At 45.8% G+C, this 12,056-nt stretch overlaps 1 long non-coding RNA gene and 1 pseudogene across 1 annotated transcript; one reads left to right on the top strand and one right to left on the bottom strand.

Moving 5' to 3' along the window:
* Positions 1-1,507: 1,507 nt before the first annotated feature.
* LOC132646781 (uncharacterized) lies at positions 1,508-5,577 on the top strand. The gene is made up of 2 exons (XR_009585022.1): positions 1,508-1,566; positions 5,149-5,577. It is a non-coding gene; the product is annotated as an uncharacterized LOC132646781 (long non-coding RNA).
* A 4,952-nt stretch (positions 5,578-10,529) lies between these two features.
* Positions 10,530-10,945, bottom strand: LOC110550672 (tubulin-specific chaperone A-like; annotated as a pseudogene).
* Positions 10,946-12,056: the final 1,111 nt, after the last annotated feature.

Raw genomic sequence — 12,056 nt, 5'->3', positions numbered from 1 at the left:
CATGACCACAGCAACTCTTACAGAGGAAAACAGTTAATTGTATCTGGCGTACAGTTTCAAAGGTTTAGTCCATTATCACCATGGTGGCATGCAGGTAGACATGGTGCTGGGGAAGAAGCTGAGAGTTCTACCTCTTGATCTTGACCCATAAGCAGTACAATAAGACTGTGTTCCACACTGGGTGTAGCTTGAGCATATGAGACCTCAAAGCCCACCCCCACAGTGACACACCTCCTCCAGCAAGGACACACCTCCTCCAACAAGGCCACACCTTCTCCAAAATGGCACCACTTTCTGTGGGCCTACTGGAACCAATTATATTCAAACTACCCACCAAGTGATTCCCCTTTGTGTCAAACTGGGAAAAGCTACCCAGCACAGGACTCCATTACTCCTGCCTAGAAAGCAGATCTGTGGCTGTCCTCTCAGGTTACCGAAACTGATGTGTCTGTCTTCTCTAATGCCGTCTCCCTGAGAGGCCATCTCACAGAGCTTCCACCTGCCTCATTCCCTATTGCCTTCCCCTGCTTCATTTTCTTCTCAGCTCTTGCCACGGCCTGAATTCTATTGTGCATTCACTTATTCACTGTGCTGGCTAGTTTTATGCCACCATGGCACTGGCTAGAGTCATCTAAGCGGGAACCACAGTTGAGAAAATGCCTCTGTAAGACTGGGCTGTAGAGCATTTTCCTAGTTATTGACGTGGAAGGGCCCAACCCAGTGTGGGTGGGACCGTCCCTGGGCTGGTGGTCCTGGCTTCTATTAAAAAGCAGGGTGAGCAAGCCAGCAAACCCAAGGCCTGCGCATGGGTTTCTGCCTGATTTCTTTGATGAGGAACTGTGCTATAGAGTGTAAGCCAAATAAACTCTTTCCTCCCCAAGTTGCTTTTGCTCATGCTGTTTATTTACAGCAGTGGTAACCCTGACCCAGATACTCCCTAACTTCTTTTTCTTCCTTCCTACTGCTGTTGAAACAAATTACCACCAAATGGTGGCTTGAACAGATTTATGGCCTTACGGTTCTAGAGGTTGGAGTCTGAAATGGCTCTCAGTGAGCTACAAACCAAGATTTCAGTGAGTTTGTCTCCCAGGGCCTTAAGCATATAATCATTCCCTTGCCTTGCTGTTGTAATAGAAAGGATTCTGTGTGCTTGAATAGCATCCTCCTTCCATCTTCAGAGTCTGCAATAGTGGATCAATACACACAGCCTCACTTGGACACTTCTGCTTCCTTTCCATCATTCAAGGATATGATGACATTGACCTACCTGGATAACCCAGAGTTATGTCTATTTTAAAGAAGCCAGGGAACTTGTGATCTTACCTCTGTCTGCAACCTCACTTCCTCCTTGCTTTGGAATTTAACAGTCTCAGGTTTCAGAGGTTAGAATATGGACATTGGGTGTGGTGATTAAAAAAAAATGGCCCCTATAGGCCAATAGGGAGTGGTATTATTAGGTAGTGTGGCCTTGTTAGAGGAAGTGTGTCTTAGTTCTCTTCCTGTCACCTTTGGATCAAGATGTAGGACTCTCAGCTCCGTTCCCAGCAAAATGTCTGCCTCTGAACTGTAAGCAAGCCCCAATTAAATGTTTTCCTTTGTAAGAGTTGTCATGGTTGTGGTGTCCCTTCACAGCAAGAAAAACCCTAACTAAAACAGAAGTTGGTAGCAGGCCCTGGGGTGTTACTGTGATAGGCCTGACCGTGCTTTAGTTTGGAGGAATGTGGACTTTGGGACTTTGGATTAGAAGAGCAGTTGAATGCTTTAAGTGGGGCTTCTTTGCCATCCTAGTAGGAACATGGAAGACAGTGGAACTGGGGTGATTTGAACTGTGGGTCCTGGCTCAAAAGGTTTAAGAGGAGAAGAATGTTAGCATGTAATCTAGAAACTATTCTTGTGATATTTGTGGCTGCTTTTGTCCCACTCAAAAAAGTTTGCCTGAGGCTAAATTGAAGAGTTTTGGATTAATTTTGTTGACAGAAGTCTCAAAACCAGAATGGACTCTGCCTTGTAGGTATTAGCATTCTCTCTCGATGAAAATCTATAATGAAAAGAAGCAAGCTGAGCAAGAGAAAATACAAAGTGTACAATTTGAGGAGAAAGAGGCCACGAGGAAGAGGAATGGAGCTAACTCCTCTATTCAAGGAGACAAACAGATTAAAGAAAAGCCTGGTGTTAAACAGAATAAAGTGGTGATCTCAGGGCAAGACACCACCCCTAAGCTTCCATCTTATGAAAAGGAATTAAAGAACAGCTCAGGTCCAGGCACGGTGATACATGCCTTTAATTCCAACACTCAGAGTCAAGCAAGCAGGTTTCTGAGTTCAAGACCATCCTGGCATGCAGAGTAAGTTCCAGGACATCCAAGCTTAGGCAATAAAGGCAACCGTCGAAAACAGAAAGCTGGTGAAGATGTAATTAAATGAGGGGCAGTATTCCAGCCCCAGCAAGCAACAGAACTTGGCAGCTTCAGTCAATAATTCTGGCTTTGAGTCAAGAATAGAAAAAGGAGGTTATGGAATCTCCCTCCACAACCAAGAAAAGTCACCAAGGCAGGTGTGTGGCAGAAGTGTCCCTGTGTGGAGGCCCAGACAGACCACTGTGTGAAGCTGTGAAGGTGAAACCTGGACTGCCTTGGAGACCCCAAGATGTGGGAGACACCAGAGCTGTGGGGTGTACCTGCCAAAGAAAGCTGCTAACAGGGAGTAGAACCAGCCCAAGAGAGAGAAGTGTGTCGCAGTCAGCAAAGCTGTAAGGAATCGGAGGTCTGAAGAGTGCTTTGACGTCAGGCATGAGATGAAAAGTTTGGTGTTTTCCCAGTTTGGGTTTTGGTCTTGCTTTGGTCCAGTAGTACCTCATTATGCCCCCTTCCCTGTGCTCCCTATGTGGTACTGTATGTTGGAAGTAGTGATCTGCTCTTTTTATTTTGATTTTATAGGGGGTTACAGTTAAGAGAGTGCATGAGGCTCAGACTTTGGACTTAGGACTTTTAAACAGCACTAACACTGTGGTAGCCTATGGGGACTTTTGAAGTTGGACTAAATGCACTTTGCATTATGTCATGACTACAACTGTCTCCTGTACCAGGTCTTGATGCTTTCTGCCATAATGATAAAGACTAAACCTCTGAACTGCAAGCCAGTCCCAACTAAGTTATTTGGGTTTTTTGTTTGTTTGTTTGTTTGTTTTTAATGGAATTTCTTCACAGCAATAAAAATCCCAACATAGACATTGGGGTAGGCAATCCTTAACCACCACCCCCCACAGACACTCAGCAAACATACACAAATACAAGTTTCATGAGCGTCTCAAGCAGGAACTTTTCACCATTTCCTCACTCCAGCACATGACAATATTCACTGCGTCATATATGACTGTGACACGAATTCTTTAATTGAATATAATAATCAAAAAGCTTTCCGTGGAGCTGGGGTAGTGGTACATGCCTTTCATCCCAGAGCTCTGGGAGGCAGAGGCAGGAGGATCCCTGTGAGTTTGAGGCCAGCCTGGTCTACAAAGCGAGTCCAAGACAGCCAAGGCTACACAGAGAAACCCTGACTCAAAAAAACAAACAACAAGAAGCTTTCCGTGGCTTCTCCCAGTTTGGTTGTTAGGCTCATTGACAAAGCACAAGCACCATGCTCACTTCACCTCAGAGGAAATGGAGGCGTGAAAGAACTCACGTGGGGTCTGCACTCTGAGGGCTTGCACTGAAGCAGGCAATTGGTAAAGCCTGCGCTCCTCACGATTGCGCGCAGCCTGTCTCTGGAGTCATGGAAAAGGAAAGGCGGCCCTAAGAGAATCCACCCCTAATGAATTCTAGCTAAATGCTAAGTACCATCCTCCTTCCCCCGGGGCCATCTGGTCACTCTTGGTTAAGACAAACTCACTCACTACCTGATGATGCTTATCGTGGTCACTAACTTGTGGGGTCTCATCTTTGTCCAGCTGTCCACAGCCACCCACAGGCTCCTATGGACGATTTCCACTAAACACACACTCTTGTTTTCCTGAGGCAGCCTTCAGCCTAGAAATGCTCTGCTCTCCTTCTGCGGGGGACCAGACTGGGCCTTGAAGAAATTCAGGAGTCATCATCACCTTCCGTTAGAGGCAAATCAGAACAGCCTTAGCAGCCAGCTTGGGTGGGCCTTCTCCTGGCTCTCACTCGTTCTGGTCTTTCTCAGACACCAAAGCTCTCTCGCTGGCAGGCAGCATCCCTCGCTCTAAACACTGTACCCAGAACACCCTGGAGAAGGAGGAATAATAGAGACACTTTCATCCGGGTTTCTCCATGCCTGCTCCAAATTTCTCCTCCCTAGCCAGGAGAGTGGGTGTGTAAGGCCTTGTTCTAGGGGTACCCCACTGTTCATCTGATGAATACCAGGGCCCCTCCCTCAGGAGGCTGGGAAGAAAGATGAAGAGTGGGTGGCCAGCAAAGTACTTTTCTTTTTCTAGCAAGTAAACCAGAAACTGGATAATTCCCACAAACATAATCAAGTTAGCAGTCCATGTGTAATTTAACAAGACACTCACTCATCAAATGATGGCTTTAATTGCATGTGGGACTTTTAAAAGAAAATATGCTTAGTAGTTTTAATATGGTTATTTACAGACAAATTTTTCAAAGAATGCAGAGGCCAATAAAAGTAAAGTCAAAGCATAGTCACTTTATGTCAAAACAATTGTCCAAAGCTGAAAAGGTTCTAAAAGCAGTTTCCATCTTGTGCTCAATGCTAGGTATCAACTATGTACCTGGTACCGTTTTAGGCCCTGGAAATACAGCCAGAACAAACACTCCTGCTCTTGGAAAGCTCACGATCTACTGAAAAGGAAGTATCAAAGAACCAAAACACGTAATTATAGATGGATGTTATTAAAACACAGCAGTGTCGTGGAAATACATGGGAAAGATATAGTATGCAGCCTCAAATACAACCAATGATCCTTAGGTCACAGTCACACAGCGTGTGTGTGTGTGTGTGTGTGTGTGTGTGTATAAGAGAGAGAGTGAAAGAGAGACAGAGACAGAGGCAGCGAGACCCTAATGGAGGTCGCTTCACATGGAACAGGTAGAACAATGTAACCATGGGTGCTGTGGAAATGGTCATAAAAGCCACCCAGCTGTTACTGTGTCTTGGATCTCTCACTTAGGGGAAGCCAGCTGACATGCTTTGAGACATTGAAGTGGTCTCGTGGACAATCCTATGGTGAAGGGATGATGACTAAATGCTCCTGCCACAAGCAAAGCTGACCTGCCATATTGGAAGAGACCCATGGACTCCAGTCAAGACTTAAGATGACTGTAGCCCCAGCAAACTTATAAAAGACTCCAAGCTGGAGCCATCCAGTCAAGACATTCCTGACAGACAGAAACTGCGAGAGTTATTTGTTTGTGTATTTATATACTTATTTGTTTTGTTTTTTAATTTTTGAATGCTGAAGCTCAAACTCATCATCTTGTGCAAGTTACTCTACACTGACTTACAGCCAGTCTCTACATCTACTACTGTTTCTGTTTTTTGATACTGTTTGTTACACAGCAGTAGCTGACTAATACAGAGAGCTTTGGGGAGGATAAGAGATGGTACTAGTGAGCTTCACTGAGGTTGGATTATTTTAATATTTTTAAACAAAAGCCAACAAAGCCAGGCACAAGCACATCTGAGATTATAGCACTTGTAGAATGGAGTCTGGATGATCAGGGGTTTGAGGTCGTCTTTAGCTACACCTAAAGTTCAAGGCCAGTCTGGGACACATGAGATCCTGTCTCCAATAAAAATCAATTGATTTAAAAGCATGCAAAATGCTTAGCACAAGGTCAAGCTTTTGGTTCTCACTCAGTAAACCTAAGCTACAGTTCTTTTCATTGTTTGTAGTGAAGTTAATCTCTAACCGGCAGCCTCGCACTTGTACTGTGGTCAAGAATACTAGAAAAGTCCAGACATTTGTCCATATCATCACAAAGCAAGTGTCAGCCAGAGGCCGGGTGTAGCCTGACCCTAAGCCAGACGTCCCTCCTCACACAGACGGCTGCCGAGGCGCAGACATGAGTCTGCATGCAGGTTCAAACTCTTGAGTCTGCTCAGATGCTCCTGGACAACCTAGGGCGAAGGTCAGAGAACGTGGGTGGATGTGAAACGGTAGCTGTGATTCTCTACCACAAGCACCCATCAGCTGGGGCCGCAGCCAGGGGAGGAGGACCTGTCTCCTTTGCTAATTTGCTGTTTGGACCCCAACAGCAAATTTAATATTTTGGTACTGATAATCTGAAAAGCCCCAGGCAGGAGGAAAGAGAGACACGCAGGCTGTTTGCAAAGTCAGGGAACTTAAAGGTCTGAAAACAGGCTGGCTCGTGCCAGCCGCCATTTTCTATGAAGGGTGTGGCCACTTTCCTCTGTTAGTGGCTACCACACCCGCTTCTCCCTCAGCGTTCTGTCCTTCCTTCTACCACCATAACCTCTCCCGCAAAGATAAGCCTTTCTTCTACCAAACAACCCAAGTGGAGGACTAAAATCCACAGAGCTTTGTTTTGTTTGTTTGCTTGTTTGCTTTTGGAGACAGGGCTTTTCTGTGTAGCCTTGGCTGTCCTGGAGTCACTCTGTAGACCAGGCTGGCCTTGAACTCACAGAGATCTGCCTGCCTCCCTGAGTGCTGGGATTACAGGCAATGATGTCCCCAGCTAGCTTTTCTTCTCTGCTCTGCTTGCTTTGGCAGTAAAGCAGAAGCGGGGTGCGTACTGTTTGTTGTGTTGTTTTGATTCAGACACAGGGTCCTTGCTTGTAGCTCAGGCTGTCCTCAAAAGCAATGTCTTGCTTCAGCCTCAAGTGGTAGGATTAGCAGCGTGTGCCTCCATGCCTAACAATGCAGAACCTTCACGAAAGACATGCCACTGAGTGTATTTTAAACCTCTGGGCCAATTCCCATCACCTACGGGACAAAAGCCCCACACTGCTTAAGAAGGCAAACACAACCTGTCATGTTCTCCGTGAACTTGAATCTGGACTCCGCATTTGCCAGGCAGTTGCCCTTGAGCAATCTACTGCATCTCTGTGTGCCTCCTTCCCTTCTACGGTGAACAGATAGTCTGAGAATTACACGTGTTCCCACAGAGGAAACCGTAGATCAGCATGCATCGTACAGAAAGTAGCCAGTGAATGCCATCCGTCCCCGCCATCAGTGTGACCACCTCTACAAACTTACGGTGAAATGATTTCATGGTTGGGGGTCACCGCCACATGAGGAACTATTTCAGGAGTCATCTCATTAGCAAGGGTGAGAACCACTGCCTTCTGGGGTTTCCACACCTAATGGCGACAGGGCCTGGCATGGAATGTGTAACAAGTTGTCGACCTGAACTCCCACACGAACAAAGAAACATTCCAGAGGAGGGCAAGCGGTCCTAACAGAAGTGCCAAGGAGCCCACTGGGAGCTACCAAGTCTCCCGCCCACAACCTTTGCTTCTTGTCAGTGTGTGCTCTTGGCACAACAAGGTATAGAGGCAATAACAAAGTCATCACCAAGTGCCAGTGTCTCTAAGCACACAGATAAAGGGCAGAGGGAAAGGCAGTCAGTCTGGTCAGAACTCCTACCTGAAGGACAGCTACCCTGAAGTGGATCTGCAGACATCTCCAGTTCCTGTGCTGCAGAGATGGAGCATCACCTCAGGCCTCTCCACTGTCCTGTGGAAAACATCCTCCACCAGATCCATGCAGATGGCAGTCCAAGCCAGCGGCTATATGGTGAAGTTCGCTCCTGAATTCCATAGTGAAGGCCCTGTCGGTTGTGTGTGTGCTCATGGCAGCATCCCGGATTACTGTAAGGATTCCAGCTTCCCAAATTCAGGTACCAAGGCTGAGTGGTGGGAGTTGAGCCTAAGGGCGACTCAGCTTAGACGGCCAGCAACCGTGTGTGGAGAAGTCATGTGAGGTAATCAAGGTTGTCAAGGCGCTTCAGGGAGCAGGGGAGAGAACGGACAAACCCTCGCTGCCCCCTGCCAGGCAGGCCCAACTCCAGCAGCTACTGCAGGTGAGATGGCAGCAGGGGTGGAGGATCTGTGTTTCCCAGGCTGCCATGTTCCTTTCCGCCATTGTTCATTTCCCCAGAAAGATTAAGTAATAAAGTAAGAATCCAAAGCCAAACGCCCACATTTCCAACCAGCACTGTCTAGTGAACACCTTCCACATACCAGGCACCTTTCCAGATGCTGGAGATAGCAAAGAAACATACTAAGGAGCACATACTAGAATTGTCCAAAAAGCAAAAAGGCAATTTTAGGACATAATAAGGGAGGTAAAGAGAATAATTAATTAGATAAGTGGGAAATGTGATAGAACATAGCTTGATGAGGTTAAAAAAAAATCCTCTCTAGGAAGGTGACATTTGTAGCTGAGCTTTCCCTGAATCACCTTGAGAGAACCATAGGCCACAGGCTAGGAGAGTGCGGCAGTTTGAATAAAAATGGCCCATTGGCTCATAAGGAATGGCACTATTAGGAGGTTGGAGTGGGTGTGGCCTTGTAGGAAGAAGTGGTTACTGGGGGTGGGCTTTGAGGTTTGAGCTGCTCAAGCCAGCCCGTGTCACTCTCTCCACTGCCTTCTGATTTGGATGTAGAGCTCTGAGCCCCTTCTCTAGCACCCACCTGTAGGCCCGCATGCCTTACACCATGAAAACAATGGACTAGACCTCTGAAGTGTAAGCCAGCTCCTAATGAAATATTTTTCTTTATAAGAGTTGTCGTGGTCAGAGTGTCAATTCACAGCAATAGAAACTCTAACTAAGACAGAGTAGGAGAGAAAAGGCCCAGGCTGGCCTGGAACTCAGAGATCAGCTGTCTCAGCCTCCCACTGCTGGAATTATAGACATGCACCACTGCCCAGCTTCTGAAGGAAGAGAGAGCCAACATAAATATAGATTCTCTCTGACTTACATCAGGTTACATCACAATAAACCCACAGAAGTTAAAAATACCTTAAGTCAAAGGTTCACTGAATAGACTTAACTCCTCAAACCTCTCGAGTTTGCCACACAGCATGTGGGAGAACATTGGTAGCTTTCCCTCAGGATCACACCATCGGTGAGGAACTGTGGCCCGTGGGCCTAGCCTAACATCTGACTAACACTGTGTTGATCAGCTTTCTGTCACTGGAACAAAATACCTGAGATAACCCAGAAAAAAGGAAGAAAGATTTGATTTGATTCATGGTTTCCAAAGTACGATCTAGTCATTTGACTCCGTTGTTCTGGGCCTGAAGTGTCACAAGGTATCCTGGCAGAGAACAGAAATGTACTTACCTAATCATAATCACTATAAAAGTAAAGCAAGCATTAAGAAATTACTGTATATTGGGGTTCGGGCTTCAGCAGCACTGTAAATAAATGTCAAAACCATTTTAAAAGACAGGAAACAAGCCCCAGAAATTAAATTCTATGTATGCATTGTAAATAACAGTTGATACTGTCATTAAAATCTAAGTGTATCAGTTTCTATCACTGAGTAAGAAATGACCCCAAACTAAGCACCTGAAAAGAGCAAACACATTGTTACAAGATGCAGGGATCCAGGGAACTACACAAAGGGATGAATATGAGGATGTTGGATTGTTGGAGACCATCTTGGAGGAGGGCTACTACACCAAGTCCATCCTACTTTGAGACATATAATCTAACCCTTTAATAAATGTTAAATGAATAATGATTGCTACATGCTATCCCAGACTCTATATGCTACTGGTAAATAAGATAAGCACAAATTTTATGCTCCTGGATTTTATAATCTAGTAAATACATGTGCTGGCTAGTCTTACATCAATTTGATACAAGCACTAGTCATCTGAAAGGAGAAAACCTCAACTGAGAAAATGTGTCAATAAGATCAGCTATAGGACATTTATTAATTGGTGATTGATGGGGAAGGGCCCAGCCCATTCTGATTGGTGCTATTCCTGAGCTGGTGGTCCTGGGTTCTATAAGAAAGTAGGCTGAGCAAGCCATGATGAGCAAGTCAGTAAGCAGCACCCCTCCATGGCCTCTGCATCAGCTCCTGCCTCCAGGTTCCTGCGCTGTTAGAGTTCCTGTCCAATTTCCTTCAAACATGTACAGTGTCGTGGAAGTGTAAGAGAATAAAGCTTTTTCTCCCTGTGGTTGTGTGAATAGAAATGGCCCTTACAAACTCCTGTGTTTGAATGCTTGGTCCATAGGGAGTGGCACTATGGGGAGGCGTGGCGTTAGAGTAGGTGTGGCCTGGTTGGAGGAAGTTTGTCAGTGTGGAAGCAGGCTTTGAGGTCTCATTCATGCTCAAGCTAGGCCTAGTACGGCAGTCTTCTTCTGCTGCCTGGGGATCAAGACTCGCACCGCGTCTGCCGCCATGATTCCCACCATGACGACAAAAGCTCTGAGACGGTGAGCTAGCCCCCGTGAAGTGGTGGTGGTGGTGGTGGTGGTGGTGGTTTGTTTGTTTTTAAGTTAGATGAGTTTGACACATTAAGTTATGCAAAGAAAAATACATGCAACTGCATAAAAAAGAGCCATGTTTTCAGATTACTGCCATAGCGATGGTCAAAAATAATGAACTGTGGAGTGGACCCCACAATTTACTGTAAAAAACATCCTGTGTGGAAAAAGGCCAGGCTTCTAACGTCACTGAATCCAGCACTACGCATGCTGCTTTATACTCCTCGGCTTCTTCCAGTCTTTTTCACTTTCCAATATCTGTAGAAGATCGGTACATGCCGCCTCCAACCCACGCTGGCAAGCTGGGATCATCATGCGAGACCTTGCAGAATCCCTGCCTGCTTCTTAATGGCACAGTTTCACAATCTTCAGCCTTTATTTTTCAACCTCCTCTTCTTGCTGCTTTGCTTCTTTTTCAAACATCATTTTTTTTTCTTTAACCAATCGCTGCACCAGGCAGGTCTTGATCTTCACCTGCTTCACATGAGCATCAGCCATGGGCCCTAGAGCACCAGCGGAAGGGGGGGGGCAGGATTGCACAGGTCTGCTGTTTTAAATAAAGAGTGGCTCTAGTCGTGTCTCTTCCCAGCAATAAAACCCTAACTAACGCATTCCCTAACTTGCTTATGGGATGTTGTTGCAGATAAAGACCTCATCCAGAGTGCTAAAGCCTACAAGGAAATTTCAAGTCCTAACCTTGTCTTGTTTTTGTTTTTTGTTTTTTTTTCAGGCAGGCTCTTGTAAGCCTAGGCTGGCCTGGAACTCCCAATGCAGCTGAGGATGTCTTTTATGCCCCATTCTCCTGCTTTCACTCCTTGAGTCCTGGGGTTACAGACATGACCAACACACCTGGGTTAGGGTTAGGGTTCAACACACCTGGATTCAAGGTCTTATCCTAAATAGTAGTCTGAGCTTTTTGAACTAATCAATAGAAGAGTTTTGAAAGTTGCTTGCAAAACACGCATATTTTAATCAGTTTGGATTTTGTGTGTGTATGTCTATATGCACAGCTATGCATACAATATAGACTTTAAAGTGTGTCACTGGAGGGTGGGCTCAGGTTCAGGTGTGGTGGTACATGTCTTTAATCCCAAAAGTTAAAGATAGTCTATAGAAGGAAGCATCCATGTTTGTAAGTGATGTCTAACTGAGAGCAGAAACAGTGACGAATTAGAAAGAGACTTGACAGAGCAGGATACGGCCAACTCTCGTGAGAAAAGAAAGGGAAGCTACTTAAAGGGCAATGAGGGAGAGAGGAAGCAGTTTTTACTGGGACAGTAACAGAGAGAAAACACAGGAGAAGATGGAACAAGCCAGAGAGAGAGAGAGAGAGAGAGAGAGAGAGAGAGAGAAGAAGCCAGAAGCGTAGAGAAGATTGCTGGAGTTAGTTTGAGGCCAAGCAGAGCAATTCAGAGGCTGAGAGAAAAGCCAGATTGTATAAGTCAGCTGGGAGAGGAGTTTGAGCCAGAACAGCTGAGTTGAGCTAGTCAGCCCAGAGCTCAGTAAGAACAAGAAGGGTGAGCTTATTCAGCAGTAAATCTCAGAAGCTGAAAACATTCTAGGCCAAGTTTAGAGTGTTAGGAGGCTAGAAGCTTCCAGGATGAGTAAG

This window comes from Meriones unguiculatus, chromosome 12, assembly GCF_030254825.1.
Source record: "Meriones unguiculatus strain TT.TT164.6M chromosome 12, Bangor_MerUng_6.1, whole genome shotgun sequence".
Classification (NCBI taxonomy): Eukaryota; Metazoa; Chordata; class Mammalia; order Rodentia; family Muridae; genus Meriones; species Meriones unguiculatus.
Note: the sequence above shows the minus strand (reverse complement) of the source record. Positions and strands in the feature narration are given on the sequence as shown.